Genomic DNA, 20,958 nt, shown 5'->3' on the forward strand with positions numbered 1-20,958 from the left:
TGTCAACTTTTTTCGACTTGTCAAATCCAGAAATAATTCTATCCATCGAAAGCATATCCATTACATCGAGTCTGACCTATAATAGTTGATTGCAATTATGCCTTTCAAAACACTGAAGGACCTCTCGCCGCTGCAAAAATTTCAACCTGCATGTAGGAGTTGCAACAGAGAACATTCAAGTTCAATTTGAAACCTTAAACTAATGCATTCAAATGTTTTTCAATTTTAATAGTATAGCTTATGTTTTCACATTTTCAAAGAAAGTTGATTTGTATCGAAAAAGTCTTTCCATACGATTCTTTATTCAATACAGAAATATAAAATAAATAATTTCATATTTGTTATATTATAGATGTAAAGATGAAAGGGAATTAATTTTTGCAAGCACTCATTTTTGTCGAATATTTTTGCAAATTTATTGGGAATTACTTTGCTGATTGACTAAATTCGAATATTTCACGGGAATTCATTTAAAAAACTGCCGATTTTAAATAAGCTAAGGTTGGGGCGTATGTATAACCCCACATGACGTGTGTAATAGTTCCCATAAAGTACTCGGCCTTTGACTGAAATACCAGAAAAAATTTGTAGCCTCAGAAGTCAAGGCCGGTTAGTTTCTGGGCTGAGGGCCCCACAGGCCCCATAGGTAATCCGCCACTGCTTTGACCCCAGGTTAAAAAGGTTCCCCTTCCCTGTTTTAGATAAATGATTAGAATAAAGATATTTCGAACAGAAAAAATGGCATATACTTGTAGTTTTAAAATTTTCTGGGGGCCTATTGTAGATATCCGGTGCTCGAGAACCCGAAATATAGGGGGTCCAAACACCGCAAAACCATGTAAAAATCTGAAAAAAGTGTTGTGAAACTGCTTTTTGTGGAAAAACCATTGCCAAATCCATACACCAGATAGGGTTGGGACGTAAACCTATAATCGGCCCCCTTTATACCCTTTTACAATCGAATTTAACTGGTGATTCAGATGATAAAATTATCGGCAAGGTATCATTGAAACAGATAGATAAAAATAACACCTTGAAGACATTCTTAGGATTTTAAGGACAATTATTATAAACCTGACACTTTTTTCAGGATGGAGTCGCACGTCAGAATTTGAGACAATTGAATGACATCTTATACAGAATTATTGCCGAAAAGACGCCTATGAATGCGGAATTCCAAGACAGAAAGTGCCAAGAATCTTCAAGCTGGTCCATTTTAAATCTGAGCAACGAGAATGCGACGTCTTTTCCAGTCAGACTATTCCACCATACCATATTCTACAGAATTGGAATCTACAATTACTGCCGTACTGCGAGCTCGCAAAAGGTTTTCACTACATTGAAACTTCACAAGATCGGTATGGTCTCTGGGCAATTAATAATGCACTGCTCTTAGATAGAGCCAGAAGCATCAAAGCAAGCGTCGAGAAAGAATTGGACTGGTTTGCAGAGCCATTCTTAACACCCAAGTCCGTTACGAAACAACTGCCTACTGCAAGTATAAACAGTTTTAAATCGCTTTTACTTTCACATCCCTGTGGATTAACGCTCTCTGAACATAGGATGAATCCAAAAGAACTTGCTTTCCTCTGCTGTGACAGATATATATCTTGCGATCATGTACTTTGGACAGTAAATCGGCTGAATAGGCAACAGGTCTCTGTATACTGCATATATTTGAACTATGCCATGAGCGATCCTGAACGCCTTATTGCAAAGAGATTTTCCGGTAACAGACCAATCCCGGCATCCATTGTCTGCATTGTTAATGTTGGCAGAGAAGCCAACGGAAAAGTATTTCTTGGGAGTGATGGAAAACAAGGAAATCATTGGGCTACTATCTACGTTGATCCATCTATTAAGCGTATCACATACTGTGACTCACTCGGTTGGCCTCCGCCTGAAAACATGTATCAACGAGAAAATGTGGTATACAAAGGAATGTACGGATACGATATGGTAGGATTTACAGTCATCGGAGCCCATGGCTTCACTCAGACTCCATCTGGCAGTCACCTGTGCAACAAATTTACTTGTGCGACATACTTTCCTTTTCAGACATGTGCCCAAGTTTGTGGTGTTGCCGCCATAGTCGTAGCCGCAATAGCAACTCTTTCTCAGCCATTTTTTCGATACATTACAACTGTCCACCATAGACATTCGCAACACGTCCCAAAGCTATATATCCAGCAGCCAAGAAGGTACGCAAAATTTTTAAGACGTGCAATCATGTCATGGATTGGATCAGATTTGATTGATATCAGCCTTCTCGTTCCCCAAGTTGACACTTTAGAGGCAAATCTGAATCACCCATCCAACGCTGATTCTGACGAAGATGAAGACATAGTGCGAAGAGCAAATATCCTAGAAATCAAGCAAGCAAACATTAAATCAGAAATAATTGATGTTAAAGTGTTTGAAAATGCAAAAGAAAGAGAAAAATCCACGGAAAAGAGGGATCCTAAAGAGTTTGCAAAACAAGGTTTCAAATAATCAAGATTTGCCAGCCAAAAAACATACATGCAGTGAGTGTAAAGTAGTGTTTACTCGAGGATCAAACCTTAGCCGACACATTTTAAAAGTCCATCCAAATTCGAATATGACACTTGGAAATGCACAAGATGGTAACTGTTGTTGTCTATCATGCAATTATCGTTGCAGACGTATTGTAGACCTCCCAAAGCATTTGACAAGAGTGCACAATCAAGTTTTCAGAACCAAAAGCCTCTCCTTTAGCAATAACGAAGGTAATCTCCAAAATTATTTTAATGGTTTTATCCTTGTCCTCAATTCTAACTTGAAGCAGAGTTCTTGACGCTGCCTGAATGATATCTAAGTCTCATGAAGAATATATATTAGTTAGATGTGTCTTCAAGTGACTTTTTTGGTAACAGTATCTCCTTTGCCTAACGACAGAAGCAGTTTAAAGCAACCTGTTTGTTATTTAAAACAGTATGTTGTAGTATTCACATTTTGTAACACTCTTAACATGTATATGATTGAAGAAAACGTATACAGAAACAGCAAAATTTATATAGATATATTTGATTATATTTACCACCCTTCTTTGTAGATTTCGAGGAATGGAAAAACAACTTCGAGGAGCAAGAGTCGTGCTCGTTCTCATCCATAGGGGGATCTAAAACAAAAGAAGGCTCTACATTTACCTATTTGCAATGTAACCGTAGTGGATCTTACATTCCAGCCAGAAAAAGCAAAAGGTGACAGAAGTTCCAAGGTATCTTCTTTTTCATTCCCTAAACGACTTAATGCCATCAGCAGTAATGTATGGCCAAGAAACATATTCCTGCCCCATGACACTACGTATGCCATTTCTTGCTGACCCAGCATAACTTAAATTCATTGATTTTAACTTTAAATTTAATTCAATCTAAATGACCTAGCATCACTTAGAATTCAATTAAAAGGATGATCAAATATCTTGCTTTCGCATTTATCATGAATTACTATATTTCAGAAAATATTTCAGGAAGCATTGTTCAGTGAATTTCTGCCCGAGGAGTGAGATGGGGTGTTGTAAAGCAATTCAAACCTATCGGAGTATTTTGAGGCTAGCAAATAATTAACCCAGGCTGCTTCTAAACCAGACTGACTTCTCACCAATATAATAAATTCGATATTTTGGATAGATCAACAAGAACGCAAATCTTTATAACCTAGTTTAGTATGAGATTGATTTATGATGATAGGTGTATGAGATCGATTAAGGATGTTTTCGGTTTAAATAATTGGGTCTAACAATTTAGACTAGGCATGCATGCACCAATTCAATAGAATTGACGCAAAAAGAATGCTTTTTTCCTCTTTAGGAACCTGCAAGATAGAAACAAATTGCACTTCAACAATGAAAGTTACAAAAAACGCAGATTCGACTATCATTGTTGAAGTATGTTATACACACTATGGGCATCAAAAAGAATTGCAGCACATTTGGCTTTCAAAAGCCAGGCGACAGGAAATTGCAGCAAAGCTACAGCGTGGGTATCAAAAGAGCGGATTTTGGATGATATTCAAAATAGTCATCCCTATCGCGCCATCACCTTGTTGAATCCAGGAACATATTAACAACGATCATGACAACGATCAGCAAAGCGTATTTGCATGGATAAAGGAATGGGAAACAAGTGACTCAAACCCAGTCCTGTTTTATAAATTGCAAGGAGAAGAATGCCCTGATATATCATTGTCACTATCGAAGAATGACTTTATCGTCATCTTACAGACAGAAGAGCAGAAGCACCTTGCAAAGCAGTTTGGTCACAAAGGAGTTTGTTGCGACTCAACTCACGGAACAAATGCTTATGACTTCTTCTTAACAACCGTGTTAATAGTTGATGAATTTGGAGGTGTGCCAATAGCATGGTGTATATCTAACCACGAGGATTACAACATGATGAAAATATTTTTTTCAAAGGTGAAAGATAATTTTGGCTCTATATCTCCGGCTTGGTTGATGTCAGATATTGTGACACAGTTTTATGACGCCTTTGTAGCTGTGAATGTATGCCAAGTATAAAGTATCCGAGACAAGAAAACCAGACATCATCCTTTTGCTGTTGATGTATATATGTAAATAACACAACAAGTATCACATTATAACAGTTGCAAAACAAACAGTCTCAGTCAGTCTCTGCAGTCCCTCCTTCTGCCTTCCTCCTCCTCTTCCAACAACAACAACCCAAAAATGGCGGACACAACACCACTTCCCCTTTTTTAGTAACGGACGTAGTCTTTGAACCTAGCAGGTAAACGAGTTTCCCTCCGAGGTCTTGTAGCCCTGTCCTCATTTGGATGTTGCGCAGTAACGCCAGCTGGGGCAATTACTGGCTCTTCTGTCATGTCTGGAACCGGATCTTGGTTGTTCGCGTTTTCTGTTTGATGGGCTTGGTTCTCTATCCAAATAGTATGGTCCTCGATTTTTCCTTGGCTAACTGCAGGCTTTACGTCATCACAGTGCCTTCTGAAACTTTTATTATCAGCCAAACTTTCTAGTAACAGGCCGCTACCTTCTGTGCACAGGACTTTATACAGCTCTGGCCCAAAGATGGGATCAAACTTGCACCGCTGCATGTTCCGTATGTACACAAGATCCCCTGGAGTGTAGATGGACTTCTTTCTATGGGTCGACCTGTTCATTTGGTCCTCTCGAGACATACGTTGTGCTCTGTCTTGCATCTGAGCCTCGCATATCTGTTGCTCAGTCAGTTGCCGTCGCGGAAAATCTTTTCGATACCCACTACGAAGCAAGAGATCTCCCGGTGGTACTCCCGTTGCAGGATGAGGCGTCGCCCGACATGTTGCTAGGACTTCCTTAATAGCTGTATGTTTATCCTTTTTATTGAAATGGGCCGCCTTTAACGCTTTTCCGAGAGGACGCATAAATGTTTCTGCAGGGTTTGCTTGTGGGTGATACGGGAAGGTTTTAACATGATCAATACCGCTGCCTTGGGAAAATTCAGCAAATGCTTTTGAATCAAATGGTGGTCCATTGTCTGTGCGATGCATTTCAGGATAACCGAAATCTGTATAAATGTCATCCAATGCTTTAATGACAGGCTTAGCTGCGGTGTTTGGGACAAGCTTTGCTGCAGGAAATCGACTCATTTTATCAAGAACTACCAACACATGCTTACTGTCGGGCATAGGACCAAACAGATCAATGCTTACATCCTGCCATGCATGTTCCGGCGTTCTGTGAGATTGAATGGGTTCGTGCATTGTCTTGTTTGTAAATAGTTGACACTCTTTACAGGATGCCACTTTCTCTTCCACTTTTTGGTTCATTTTTGGGAACCAGAAATGACTGCGTAGGCGGCGTTTAAGGCTGTTCATTCCAGGGTGACCTCCCTGGTGGGCTTTTACAAGGGCAATGTCCCACAAACTCTCAGGAAGAATAATGCGTTCTCCTTTCATTATCAGTTCCTCATCTGAGATGGTAAGTTCCGCAAAGATCTTTTTGAATGGAGCGAGATTACCCTTTGTCTTTGGTACATATCCCTTTCTAATGTATTTCTTCAACTCATGAAGTGTTTTGTCTTTATCTGTCTCATCGATGATTCGACTCATAGAAATGGACTCGGTGTATGGAGCATATTGAAGAAGCCAGACCGTTTTTTCTAGTTCACTGGTTTCTTTTTGTTGATCTCTGCTGATGCTACTAAATGGTGTTGCATGTCGGGAAAGGTAATCAGCTGGGTTAACTTTCCCTTCCTTCCAGATTACTCTATATTTCATGTCTTGATGACGCAGCTTTATCCGGTCTGTTCTGACCGACCCTTTTCTAGCATTAGAAAAAATGCTTACCAGGGGCTTATGATCTGTAACGACTTTGATCTCAGGACCTCCTGCAATAAAGTAGCGAAACCGACGCAATCCAAAGTCAATGGCTAGTGCTTCTAAGTCTAGCTGTGGGTATCTCTGCTCTACTGGGGTTGTGGCACGGCTGGCAAATGCTACTGGCTTTGCACTATCACTTGTCTCTCCTTGCATCAGAATTGCAGATAGTCCTGAAAGATGCGCATCCACAAAAATAAATGTATCCTCTTCAGGATTGAAATGGCGGAGAAGAGTGTCTTCTCTGAATGCAACTTTCAACCTGTCAAATTCTCTTTGGCACTCCTTATCCCAAGTGAAGCGACTGTGTTTCTTTGTTCGCATCCGAAGGTTCATTGTTTTGCTTGCTAAGTCTGGTATGAAGTCTTTATTTGACTGGATCATACAGAGGAAAGATTGTAGTTCATCCTTTGAACGTGGGCGTGAGGCATGTTGCAATGCCTTGACCTTTTCTGGGTCCGGTTTAATACCATCTTTGCAGACACGTAGTCCCCAGAATGGAATTTCCTCCTTATCAACCATGCATTTATCAGGATTCAAAGTCATTCCTGATTTTGCAATTACTTGAAGGACGCGATTTAATGCATGATCATGTTGTTTCTTTGTTTTGGCTGCTATGATGAGGTCATCATGGATAACATGTGCTTCTTGAATGGGCTGAAATAGCGGAAGAAGCGCCTTTGTCAACTCGCCAGAGGCTGGTTTCGTGCCCATAGTAAGTTTTCGATACCGCATCAGTCGGTCACCTGCATGAAACACTGTGATCTTCTTAGACTCTTCATCAAGCTCCAGTTGATGGAATGCAGACTTAAAATCAAGTTTAGAAAAATGTTGACACCTTGCAAGTTGTGTTTTAATGTCCTCTACTCTGGGAATTGGAATGTTTATTGATTCAATTGCCCGGTTTGCTTGACGCATGTCAACAGTGACCCGAATACTACCATCATCTTTTGGGGCGAGCACTACATTTGAAATCCATGGTGCTGGTCCTATATGTTCTTCTATTATATTGTTCTCTTCCATGGTCTGTATCTCTTTCTCAAATCTCTTCCGTAAATGAAATGGAACAGGTCTGGCCGGTGCAGCTACTGGGGGAATATTTTCATTTATGTGAAACTTCACAAAATGGTCTTTTAATGTACCAATACCTGTAAATACCTCTGGATATTGCGAAATAATGCTTGCTTTAACGTCATCTCTGATTTCTGTGTTGCGCCGAATACTTGGCTGTTGGTTATCTGGAGTTGGGTTAAATGTTATGATTCCTAGCTCTTCTGAAACTCTTCCACTGAGCAAAGTTTCAAGATCCTGTTTGACCACGTATATGCATGCATTGGCAACTGATTCTCCATGCATGATTGTGCCTATATAGTAACCACAACATTTTACTGATTTTGATCCATATGGGCGTATTTTCATCTTCGTTTTTCCAAGGGGCAAAGCCAAAGCTTGAGCTTGTTTCCTAGACATTACGCAAATATCCGCCCCTGTGTCAGCAAATGCACTTACTCTTCGCTCTTTAATTATCACCTCAACTTGATAGCGTGATTTTTCTGATGTTTTGCGCATCTGCTGGCGAATACGCATGCGTCGTATTTTTGTAACATTCTTCATGAACCGTACACGGTTAATATTCTGGCTAGAACTTGAGTCACTTTCAGATGTGCATGTTTCAGTATCAGAGCTTTCATCCTTACTGCTACTGCTCTCTACCCGCCGAGTGCGAGGTTTAATCTTCTCTCTCTTCTTTTTACATATTGCCGAGCCTTTAAAATGTCCTGTTTTACCACAGTCAAAGCACTCACGATTTGCTGCTGGGCACTGCTTTCCTCCCTTACATACTCTCGATGAACAATTTGGGCAGTTGGAATATTTCTCTCGCAATTTTCCTTCATATTTTGATTTTGACCCTTTTCTGGAGTATTTTCCTGGTCTCTTTATTCTGGAGACAGGTGCTTCAATATTTTCATGGATTCTCTGTGCCCCTCTTGCTGCTGCCTCCAGTTGTCTCCCACCTTTAATCAGATTATCAAGGTCCCACTGGTTCTTTAGGGCATTTTTGCGAATTTCATTATTCGATGTTCCAATGATGATTTGGTCTCTGGTGAGGATATTCTTGACTGTACAAGTTTCACTGGTGCAAGAAAATTCACATGTGTTGGCTTCGTGCTTTACTCTTACTGTAAAAGAATCAAAACTTTCACTTTCCTTCTGAAACAACTTGTGAAATTCAAAATTGGCAAGTGTTTTGTTCCTACTGATATCATATCTTCCCTTTAGTGCTGCTGTCATCTCCATAAAAGTGATTTTACCCCTATCCTTTTCAGGAACAACTTCCTCAAAATCCCTTTGAAGGTTTCTTGAGGCAAACCTTCCTAAAAACATTTTCTGTTTATCTTGCTCTACCCATGCTGCTTTCTCTGTGTTACTACCTTCCTTCGGTGGCTCTTTGGCTATTGCATCATATTCATAATTAAAAGAATCAATAAAGTCACAAAATGCTTCATAAACATTCCCTTGGTGATCTTCCGGGTCAAACTTGGTCATTGCATGCAATCCATAACTCGCCGCCATTTTGAATCGGCCTAGTTTTTCTACCTTTTACGCTGATTCCTGAATTGGCCTAGTTTTTTTTTTTTTACCTCAGCTTTATCCTCGTCGCCATTATAAAGTCTCCGAGACAAGAAAACCAGACATCATCCTTTTGCTGTTGATGTATATATGTAAATAACACAACAAGTATCACATTATAACAGTTGCAAAGCAAACAGTCTCAGTCAGTCTCTGCAGTCCCTCCTTCTGCCTTCCTTCTCCTCTTCCAACAACAACAACCCAAAAATGGCGGACACAACACCAAGCAAAGAAGCTCCTTTGCACATGGAATGTAGATAAAGCTTGGCAAGAGGCAATACGTCAAAAGATAAGGAACGTCGGGAAACAGGCAGATGTGTACACAATGATGAGAACTGTCTTGGAAGAAACTGACGAGGCAACATTTCAAGATCGTTTGAGCACACTTGTTACTGGACTTGCATCCTCGCAGGAAACACGTAGCTTTTACGAATATTTCAATAGTTACTGGGCAAGCAAAACAAGCAAATGGGGATACTGCTACAGGCTACGAGAGGGTATAAATACCAACATGTTCGTTGAAGCGTTTCATAGGGTATTCAAATACAAATACCTACGCGGCAAATCCAATCGTCGACTAGACAACTGCCTGTTTCACCTTCTCAAGTATAGCCGAGACAAATGCTTTGAACGTATTATAAAGCTCGCCAAAGGAAAGTCAAGCAAACGCATTAACATGATTCATGGCAGACCTCGAACTGTCCTTCAATAGAATATCATCGACAGAGTCAAGCACAGTTTGGAAAATACAATCTTCTGAAGGTGCCGAGAAGTACAGCGTAGAAAAGATAGACGAAGAGTGCGATGTTCAGGAATGCATGCTAAGGTGCCACGAATGTAAAATTTGCTGCCACATGTTCGTGTGTAACTGTCCTGATTCCCTGATAACGTGTCATCTCTGCAAGAAAATATATTTTCTCCATAGGTACCTACAAGAAAAAAGTAGCAATGATATGGTATCAAGCAACTGTGAATTTGAGAATGGCCAAAATGAATCATATGCCTCTACAGAACTTCAAAATGCTGTAAAGATGATTGCAAGAAGTAGCCAAGAAGCAGATTTTGAAAGAGTGAAGACTAATACAAATGGAAAACTGAAGCTAATGCAGCAAGCACTGGACAGAAGCACACGAGAGGATGTAGAAGCAATTAAACAATTAAGTGCCCACCTTACAGCTGCTCTCAGCACGTTCCAGTCACTGGTCAAAAGAAAGGCAACAAAAATTTCACTAAAGGGCAAAGAGCCGCCAAATAAAAAAATTGCAGTTCAAAGATTTTTCTCCACTAGAAAGAGGAAGAAAATGACCAAAAGAATACGGTTTGCAAAACAAGATAGGAAAGTCATGGAGAAAATAAATGCAACATTCACAGAAGAGATGATCAGCATCAAAGGTCAACAGAGAGGTGGCCCTAACATACCTGCGAGAAATATTTTATGATACCAAATGCAAGATTTCAAAAGGTGAGGTTGTGCGTATTTCAGGTTAGACCTTTGTGGCAACATATTTCAGTACATTAGAATGGAAACAAGAGAAGTCATTTCTCAATTTCAATAGAAGAAAAAACTAACAAATTTTTCAGGTTCAGACAAATTCTAAAATAAAAATTTCTGCTCATTAAAGATAATTTACAATTTCTTTTAGATACATTAAAATTAGAAAGTAGGACATCAATCATACTGTTAAGTGATCTGTTGCAACATGAAATATCTCTTTCTCAAGCTTGAGTTAATGGTCATCGCTATTATCAAACATATTGCCAATTGGTAACTGACAAAACATATACCTAATAGCGAGGAAATTTGAAGGCAACAAATCACACTTCAATATTGATAGTTAAATTAGAAAGATAACATTGTTCCTTGTTTTTGTACAGGAGTGAGGGAAGTCTTCAATCTTTTTGGTGTCTCAAATGAGAAGTTGATGTCATCCTATTCTAGAGGCAGAAAATTGACAGTGTCCGATTTCATACTTGAAGAGGATGAAACTCTCCCTGCTGAAATCTTGAATCATGATATCTCCTTTGTTACTGAAGAAACTGTCAATATAGTTTCTAGCATGGGTATGATGCTTGCATATAATACAAATATGATTATGATACAATATATGATTGGCTCAAGCATGCTTATGTGTATGTTGTTAGGCATAATGTGCTTGCAATATTTCTTATGAGAAACAGATACTCCTATATCCTCTTGTTCACTCTGTTGCCCCTCAATGCACGGTAAAAACAAGTTGTTCATTTATTTGTAGGTATATATTTTCCTTGAAATTAACATCTAAATACTACTTTGGGAACTTCTGTTCTCAAGATAATTGGTATAAATGCAGAAAGCAGCCACTTTTTATGTATAATATCTTGCATAGAAAAGATAATGATGGAAGGCTTACACAAATTGATATTTTATTTGATTTGCGTCCATAAAGTGACAGATGTGGCTACTTCCTCTAACTAGGAAAAAAGGAGATAAGGAGTAGTCACTACCACCTTGTCACAGCCTCAAACTCAGAAGGGGGGTGATTGTGTGTGCCCTTGTATGTTTTGAGCAATTAGCTTGTAAGTGGGCAGAAAATGATAAAAAAGCAACTCATCAGCCAGAAACCCAAGAGGGACATTTCGGGGCTTTAATTTGGTATGTCCATTTCTCGTAGGCGCCCCTCGCAATCCTGCGTCCAGGATCACGGTTGCAAAGGTCAGGAAAAACAAATAAGAAATATATATATTATAAAGATCAACAAAAAGTAGCAATCAACACAGAGTGCTTACTAAAGTAGGACTGTAGAGTGTATGGAGGCATTTTAATTGAGTGGGTGAAGAGGATAAACATGGTACGGTGTGGCTCTGGGAATAAAGGGCTGGGAGAAATGGGAAGGGTTAAAAGTATCACCTGTGCATAACAGCATAAAGTTAGAGTTGGAGGGGTTGAATGTGGCTATGGGAAGGGCGTGCCAAATGGGTTGGGTAGAGGAAGAGAGAGGGTACCTAATCTGGGAATGGGTTTGTATGCATAGAATGGATGGAGGACAGGGCTGTTGAAAGTTTGGAACAAGGGGGGGGGGGGGGGGTGGGATGCCTAATCTGTTTCAGGGGCCCTATTTGAGGCCCCAATTAATTACTGTAAACTTTGTATTTTGACATGTGCATGTTTCCTTGTATCAGACGCCACAATATCGTTGTCCATAGAGAATGTAGCGAGATTATTGGTGGAAAAATGTTTGTTTTTGTTATAGTAACAGTTATATCAACGAGCTATAGTAACTACTCAAGGCATACCAAGTCTTTACCCCCATTTGAAATGAATAGTAGGATGTTGAAATCCTTTATTGCTACTGTGGTTGTGGTAAATGTTACCACCTCGGTATGGTCGTACCCGATCACCACAGAGACATCTACTCCAAGCATACCAAGTCTTTACCCCCATTTGAAATGAATAGTAGCATGTTGAAATCCTTTATTGCTACTGTGGTTGTGGTAAATGTTACCACCTCGGTATGGTCCTACCCGACCACCACAGAGACATCTACTCCAAGCATACCAAGTCTTTACCCCCATTTGAAATGAATAGTAGCATGTTGAAATCCTTTATTGCTACTGTGGTTGTGGTAAATGTTACCACCTCGGTATGGTCGTACCCGATCACCACAGAGACATCTAGTCCTATTTCAGAAATTTGAAATTGATAAGTAAGATTTAGATTAATGTATTTTTTTGCTTAATAACCTGTTTTAAATGAGTTGTGTTGAGTCATATAAAATAAATTTTTGTGTATTGGACATTTGTATATGTTAGCAACGATTCACCATCAAGTCATACTAGATAGTTTGATAAAAAAAATCGAAATTCACTTTACTGAATCGAAACTCAGGCTACGATATATTTGATAATTTCAATTTGAAAGCTCTGTAATGTGGTAATCAGAAAATATCTTGCAGAGTTGCGCTAAAAAGAAATTTTCTATGTGGAATCCAAGTATCTGATCACACCTAGAGAAGCCCCCTCCTTTTCTTGAAACTTGAGAAAAATTGCAATCAGGGTTGCCATATGGGATATTTCAATCCCAGATTTGAGAAAATTTGGGATTATTTGAAAGCCTTTGGGATTTAAAATTTAATTGGGGGTTTGGAAGTGATTTTGGGATACATTCGGGATTATACATAAAATGAGTCAACAAGGAAGGAAATCTGAAGGAATGGAGTGAAGGAATGAAGCAATACTTGACCTAAGAAATCATGCCTCACATCAGATTACTTGATTGCCAGACAGGGTTGCCAATTTGGCAATTTAGTTGCCAAAATTGGCAATTTTGGCACTTTTTCATGTTGTTTGGCAACTAAAAATTTAGATTTGGCAACTGTCTAAAGTTTGGCAATTTTTTGGCACTTTTTGAACATTTTCTCTTCACGAGTTTGTGACATTTTCTTAGTATCTTTTCGTGACATTCTCCCTTCAAATTCGATAATATTCCGTTAATGACACCCTGTGCCTCTCCCTGACACTTCTCGAAGTTTCATTCACTTGACTTGGGTGACCGGAACAAAGTACTTACATCTTGGTGTGACCCTGTGATGTCGGCAACTTTGCTAATGTTAAGGTGTGGTGTCGGTGATAGGAAACAATGTGTAAATATGTTTGCATACTGTTCACATGTCGAATGTCGTCATTTCTATTGATGATTTCGATTGGATGACATCGAAGGTACGTATTTTTCGATTCCCAATGCTGATTGGACAATATATTTGTATTTCCTTTTCAAAATATATAATAATGTGAGATTTTACAATAGAAATTAAAACATCTATTCACTGGTGTGCAATTTGTTATCATTCTGTTTACTAAAACTATTGTCTGTATTACTGTTTGAAAATGAGTTCAAAAAAGTCATCGATAGGAATGAAATGGAAAGGAGCCTATGACGATGGTAGAAAATTCAAACCAGAATGGCAAAGAGCGTATCCATGGGTGAAAAAGGCAGTGGATGGGTCAGACGATGCATACTGCTCTATCTGCAGAGTAAATTGCCAGCCACGTCTATCAAGCTTGAAAAAGCACCAAGATACCGCAAAACATTCAAGACTTACCTCTACAATTGCAAGTAATCGCACAATTACTGGTATTGAAAGAGAAGATGAGGTAGTCAAGAAAATAGAGATACAGATGGCAGTGTCAGTAACATGCCATTCAGCCATACTTGCTATCGATCATCTGGGTGAAATAATTGTTCGCCATGGCACAGGCAGCAAATTGTCAAAGATGAGACTGTATCGTACAAAATGCACAAGCATTATTATTAATGTAATTTCGAAGGCCTTATACGAGGATTTATGTAATGACATGGCTGGCCAGAAGTTTTGTATAATGGTTGACGAGTCAACAGACATTGCCTGTAAGAAGTTTTTGTGTTTGGCTGTCAGGTATTACAGCAAGAAAGAAAAGAACATAGTAACAGCATTTCTTGGCCTCGTTGATATTATCAGCGCCACTGGCATGGATCTGTTTACTGCAATGAAGGAATGCTTGGTGACTTCAGGGTTAAAGCTCGAAGACTGTGTTGGCTATGCAAGTGATGGGGCAGCAAACATGGTTGGCGAGCACAATTCTCTTTGGTTGAGGATTGTCGAGGAAGCCCCAAATTGCCTGCAAATGAAATGTATATGTCATTCTTTGGCTTTGTGTGTCAAGCATGCCTTCGAACTGATGCCATCACATCTGGGCTTTCTATTGAAAAAGATTCCGAAATGGTTCACTAAAAGCACGATTCGTCGAGATGCCTACAAGAAGCTCTTTGACATAATTAATGCTGGAACAGAGAGCTCAAATCTACCAAAACCATTCCAGAAGTACAATGAAACACGCTGGCTGGTGAGGAGTAAAATAATATTTAACATATTAATGAATTGGAATGAACTCAAGGCCTATTTTGGAATTGCAGAGCAAGAGGCTCAAGCCGGTGTACGTTACACAGCACGCCTAATCTCAGATATGCTAAAAGACCCTATAAACTATCTATATTTTCAATTTTTATGCCCTGTTGTTACGGAATTTGAGAAAGTTAATGGATTTTTTCAAGCAACCAGTATAGATGCCGATGAGCTGGTTCAGCAACTTCATCTATTCTTCAAAAGTTTTAAAAGTCGTGTTCTCAGCAGAGATGGTGATGCTTTGCCTATAGAGCAGGTTGACTTTGGCGGAAAGTTTATTTTTGAGGCCATGAAGACAATTAAGGACAGTAACAACGATCCAAATATGATTTTAAGAGTCAATGAAGCCAAAGGACGATGTCATTCAATGCTTCTGGAGGCAGCATCACAACTTGAAAAAAGGATTCCAACATCACATAATATTTTCAAAGGATTAGCTCAGCTACATCCTTCAAAAGTTTTGAGCCAGGTTGGAAGATCTGCACTACTTGACCTTCCCATGCAACACCTCCTGGCTGACAAAATGGCTGAAGTTGACATTCAGTATCGCAACATATTGCAAGTCAATTGGAAGGAAACTGCGGTATTTAATGAAGGAATTCCAACGGACGCAATTCGGTTCCGGTCAGGTGTGGCTGAGTATCGAAACCTACTTGGAGAACATCCGTTCGAAGATCTTTCTCTATATGCATTATCATGCCTCACTACACCTGTCAGTAATGCAGTTGTAGAGCGAATATTTTCGTTGGTGACAAGTGTGAAAACAAAGCCTCGCAATAGAATGGGCTCAAATCTACTAGAATCAGTTGTGAGAATTAGATCACATTTATGCTTTGGTGAAAGATGTTGTAAGGACTTTGTTGCAACTCAAAGAATGCTTGCCTTATTTAACACAGAAAATATGTATAAGGCAACTGTAACTGATATTGACGGTATGGCAGATTTGCTAGACATGTAAGATATATATATATTTCGATACACTTTTTATCTCTTTTTGATATTTTGTTATATTCATTTTAATCCTCGAGTTTCAATATGGAATATCAGATATGTTTTCAATAGAACAATGATTTTTTATGTCTCTATCAACATTGCCGATCTTGATTCTCGGACATGATAGTTAACTTTGGGCGTAAGTACGCATGCGTGAGAGTTTTGTGACGTCATTGTGAGAAAAAAACCTGTTTGGCAACTTTTGGCAACTTTTCAAACAGAATTTGGCATCTTTGGTCCCAGGCCACCTGGCAACCCTGTTGCCAGAGAAAATAGTGCAATCTGAATAATCAAATTTGAAAGAACGGTGTTGATTGACAAACCACATTTATCCAATCCATACTCTTCAGGGGAGCTATACATATGATTTGGAACTCAAGATGGCAAATTTATTTCTCTTTGGTTTCTAATTCCATGCTTATTCGAGATGTTTTCTCTGAATGTGTCCTGTTCCTTCTACAGCACTGGTATATACACATATAAAAGCAGCTTCCTGCAAATACGTAGAATACTGTAGCACAATTAGTAAGAAAAACAATATTGTCATGGAAAATGTAAAAGGAGTCTAAACAACTTTAAGGCTATCAAAGATCATATGGATCTTTGTTTTTATTCTTGATTTCAAAGAATTGGCTTCTCTAAATGCAAACCAAGCCATGTTGGCCAACATTATGAATACAATGTTACTGGATGTTCCTAGTTTGGAGGTTAGAACAAAAAATTATAAGAAATGAATAGAAACCTATCAATTTCATTTTGTGGATTGTAAAACTTATGTTCTTTCAGATATTGAAGCTGCTCTCTGAGGTAGGGTCCAAGACGTTCATGTAACTCATGCCACCACCCTCGAATCTACAAAAATGTTAATCAGTTGATGTAAATTAGAGGTTGAAAGTTTACAACCATTTACTTGCTACCTAGTTAAACCATTGGTCAGACCTGGAAGCATGAAAGTGTGCACAAAATGGCAAAGGCATTAAAGCAATTGAAAAAAACTGAAGGGTGCAAGTGTGAGCTGCAAATAGAGTTGAAAAAGTTCCAAGAGTTGGTAAGAGTCGCAAAAAGTAAACAATAGACCTTTTGTTCTCACATGAGAGCAATTTCATTTAACTGAGAGCAGCAAGCTTGAAAAAGTTGCGAGTTTGCAAATGAATGCAAGTTTTCTAACTTGGAGTTTACTGATTTAAATCAGCTAAATCAGCAAAACTGAAGGAAAATTTAAGTTCAAATTTTTACCTGACCTACCTGATTAGATGTTGATGAACCATAGATCACTGTGGCTACCGGATCTTCAATTCCCAAATTGTAGCCATGTCTCTTTTCAGTTCCTTTGTCAATGTAAAAATGCTGACCAATAAATCTTGTCTGAACAATTCTTGTATTCAAAATAGCATTTGCCAACTATTCTTGGCTCAGAATTAGTTGTCCAAATTTTCAACCAAAGTAACTTCCTGCTTGCCGAAGGAAGACATCTCTATATTTTGTCGGCAAAAATTTTGTCGGATAGTCGGAAAATCCAACATTTATCGGTAAATTTGAAATATTAGACAAAATGTAAGGTTTTCATCGATCCTGTCCAAAAGGTCGCATATTTGTTTAAACCTGTTGTGAAATAGGTAATACTGAACCCTTCTTACTTATTTTCATCAGGGTATATACCCGAATCATTGTATTGCTGAAATTTGTAAAGAAAATTAACGCTCTGGTCTCAGTTATTTTATAAACTCCCATTTCCGACAGTTAAAATTCAACTCAGTTCATTTCGAAATGATATTAAAGTTATTGTTTTCGGCATGACTTAGAAGAGGAAAATTTTGTCGAGCGACGAATACGCAGAAAGAAACAGATGCCAGTGGAAAATTGCATGGATGAATTAGAGGGAAATGGGGAATCCGTATATCATCGTGAAAGTAGATACATCTATCAGCTCAATGAATACAAGATTCACGTCTCATAAGGCAATTTTGACAGATTTTGCCTTGCTCAACCCTGAATCTTTTAAAAAAACAATTGAAAGGCAGTTGTGTGCAGTGTCATTCAAAAAGTTGCGAAGAATTACGGCCTGGATGATGAAAAATTAAGAGATGAGTACAGCTCTTTTGTCAATAATTACCGTAAATTTAGGAAAGTTAGAGAAAAGAGCAACCCTCTGCTGGCTGCAGGAAAAAGAGAAAACTTCCATTCAGTTCTTCAGTTGATGATAAGTACAACCTGCAAAGTGCCTTTCCACATCTGGTCCTTCTTTACAAGGTTCTCGTCACTCTGCCAATAGGTTCAACAAACTACAAAAAAGTTTTTCAAAGCTGTGGATTTTAAAAAAATCGGCTACGGTCAAGATGATGGTGGGACAAGACCGCCTTTTCTCTCTGATAACAATCAATGTCGAAAGTGATATTTTACAGTCCATAGACTATGGTGCCATCATCGATTTGTATGCTGCCACACCTCATCTGCCAAAGATGCTGCTTGAGTAACAGTTTATATAAAAATCATTTTAAAGTAAACTATTATTTTGGACGTGTTATATCTATTTAAGGTTTAGCATAAATAAATGAAAAGTAATTATGATGAGATTTAAAACTTGCCAAAATTTTATTTTGCTATAAACAGCTATAAACACTAACGTGACAGTTTATTGTCTAGTATAGCGAGAAGACTTGTAGGGTGTAAATTTATAACTTGTTGCAGCTTGGTTCATAGCGATTTATATTTGGTATGTTTTGTTAGAATAAAGGCTATTGTTGAACTTGAAGGTGTGTAAGAAACGATCCATTGGTTCACAATTTCCAGATCCATTCGTGATATTGTAGTATCAAGTGTTACAGTATATGCAGCAAGGGTAATGGTGGCAGAGGGTTTTGTGTGGCAGGAATTTTGTTACTAAGGTCTTCACCGACATTACAAAAATAGGTGTTCATATTTTCTGCAATAGCTTTGTGATTGAAATTTTTTTCCCCATCAACATCTAGAGTTGTAATCTGTGTGGTCTTTGACTTTTTGTTTAATACCAAATTGATAGTTTTCCACGTACTTTTAAGGTCACCTTCGTCAGAAGCAATTTTGTTCAAGAAATAATCGCGCTTCAGATCAATATTGACCTTATTTACTTTATACGCATTTGTTTATACGCATCAAATAACACTTCAGATTTAGACTTAATAGCTTTCTCAGTTTGTCCCTTGATGCACATAAAAGTTTGAACTCTTTGGTTATCCATGGACAGAATCCTTCTGAAACTCGCCTACTGCGTAAGGGAGCATGTTTCTCAAGTACAAGGGAAAACAAAGATGTCCATTGTTCCACTATGCTGTTAACATCATCAGTATGTGAGACTATGCCTTACCAATCTATTTTTTGCAAATCGTCAAGAAATTCAGCTTTGCTAAAGTTTTTCATTTGTCTGGTACTGATATTTTTGTGCTGTTTTTTTCATTGTGCTGAGTATTTGCATGCCGCAGTTTACATATGCACTTTGTTTCCTCTTTTGTCATTGTGTTGGATGAATCCACATTAGATTGTCTTGACTTCTCCATTCCCGACTTGTTTCAGTATTTCCTTTCTTACTATTGGATTTCTTTCCACAAACTTCCTCAGATTCTCCGCTATTTCTTCCAATCCCCAATTTTCCCACTCGTCAACTTTTTGTGTAATAACCTCTGTCGCTGGTCCAAGATTTGCCATCAGACTATAATTTCAGCAGATTTTAGTTTTCCAAGTTGTCACCAAGGTCCTTCTGACTCGTGAAAGTTGGTTGTATAATTTGTGAATATCTCTCAGCTTGCAAATATTTTTTACATAAGGTAAATTTTCCAACTCTTTTATAAGGGCTTTATGAACCTGTACATCCTTTCAGAACGTATCCTCCAGTATTCTATAGCTTCATTGTACCCCCCCCATAGAGAAGAATCTAGTTTAGAAACGTCTGGAGAATTTTTCTGTAGTACAGTAGAGTCTTTGTGCACGCTCACAGAAAAAAGGGGTTTATTTTGAGAGAAATTAGTATGTGCTTGACGCATGGCAGTGTTGCATACAAATGAATACAAATGGTTTGAATGGCATGACTGATGGCATGGGTAAATGACAATGTATAGTCATGTGTACCTAGTTGATTAATCGAGTCAGCATGGCTGTGAACATAAACGTTAGCAGTAGAAACGTGCATAGGCGCTGATATGACGTCATTAGCCAATTTATCCCGAGGAGCACTACCTGCAACCAAACTCAGAGGGATGGGACGGCTAATTGGACCTCTTAGGGTTTGCAAGCCTGGGGAAAATTGCTGACTTGCTAGGCATTGGGATCCTGAGGAAAAGAGAGAACACATAAATGAAATAGCTAAGATTAAGCTGACTGTCAAAAAATGTAACCCCTTACGGAGCAAAACCTGTTGGGTACCCCCGGAAGATTTAGGTAGTGGCGTTGCTAAGCATGTAATATTTGCGCTAGAAGCAGGGGGTATACTACCTTGACATTGCATACTAGGAAATACCGATAACGGATTGGAATCGTAACATGAAATTTCGAAGTTCATGGCAGAATCAGCAAAGTACACCTTGAGATCTTTGCTATAAATTCGAGCATCTGTCTTGCGTAAATGATTCTGCCCGAACAAAATAAGCCATGTCAAATTAGGAACAACAAGCATTGTAAATGTAACTGAGCGACCATTTTCCCATACAATAGGGACTTCCATTATTACAGCATGTAAATTGGAGGTAGGCCCAGCTACCGAAACAGGGACGTGCTGCTCAAGTTTAGTGAATTTGAGATTGGGATGCTGACGGGCTACGTGGGCAGCATGTTTTTGACTTACTAGGGACACCGAGCAGCAACTATCCAAAGGCGAGGGAAGAGAAACCCCTGCAGAAGTAACCTTAGTCCACAAGATCTGTTTATCAACAAGAGGAAGGGCCAAAAATGTAAGATTATTGGTAAAGGGTGGATACGGCAGGCATACCATAAAGTAGATCTTGTGGCGTAGCATCGGGGAGGTGGGTGGACGTTGAAAAGGGGAGATGTTTTTCTACCTCCTGTGCAATACTAGCAGAGAGATCCTGTTTTA

General features: G+C 38.8%; 1 protein-coding gene and 1 non-coding gene across 3 annotated transcripts in view; both read left to right on the plus strand.

Moving 5' to 3' along the window:
- LOC135689972 (uncharacterized) overlaps positions 1-20,958 on the plus strand; it is a 259,196-nt gene that overhangs the window by 216,751 nt on the left and 21,487 nt on the right. The window lies entirely within an intron of this gene.
- LOC135689183 (uncharacterized) lies at positions 1,132-10,903 on the plus strand (the record flags this gene model as incomplete). Its single annotated transcript, XR_016144043.1, has 3 exons — positions 1,132-2,490; positions 3,773-4,531; positions 9,095-10,903. It is a non-coding gene; the product is annotated as an uncharacterized LOC135689183 (transcript).

The sequence above is a fragment of the Rhopilema esculentum genome, chromosome 9 (genome assembly GCF_057945365.1).
Source record: "Rhopilema esculentum isolate cy_ngs chromosome 9, ASM5794536v1, whole genome shotgun sequence".
Taxonomy (NCBI): domain Eukaryota; kingdom Metazoa; phylum Cnidaria; class Scyphozoa; order Rhizostomeae; family Rhizostomatidae; genus Rhopilema; species Rhopilema esculentum.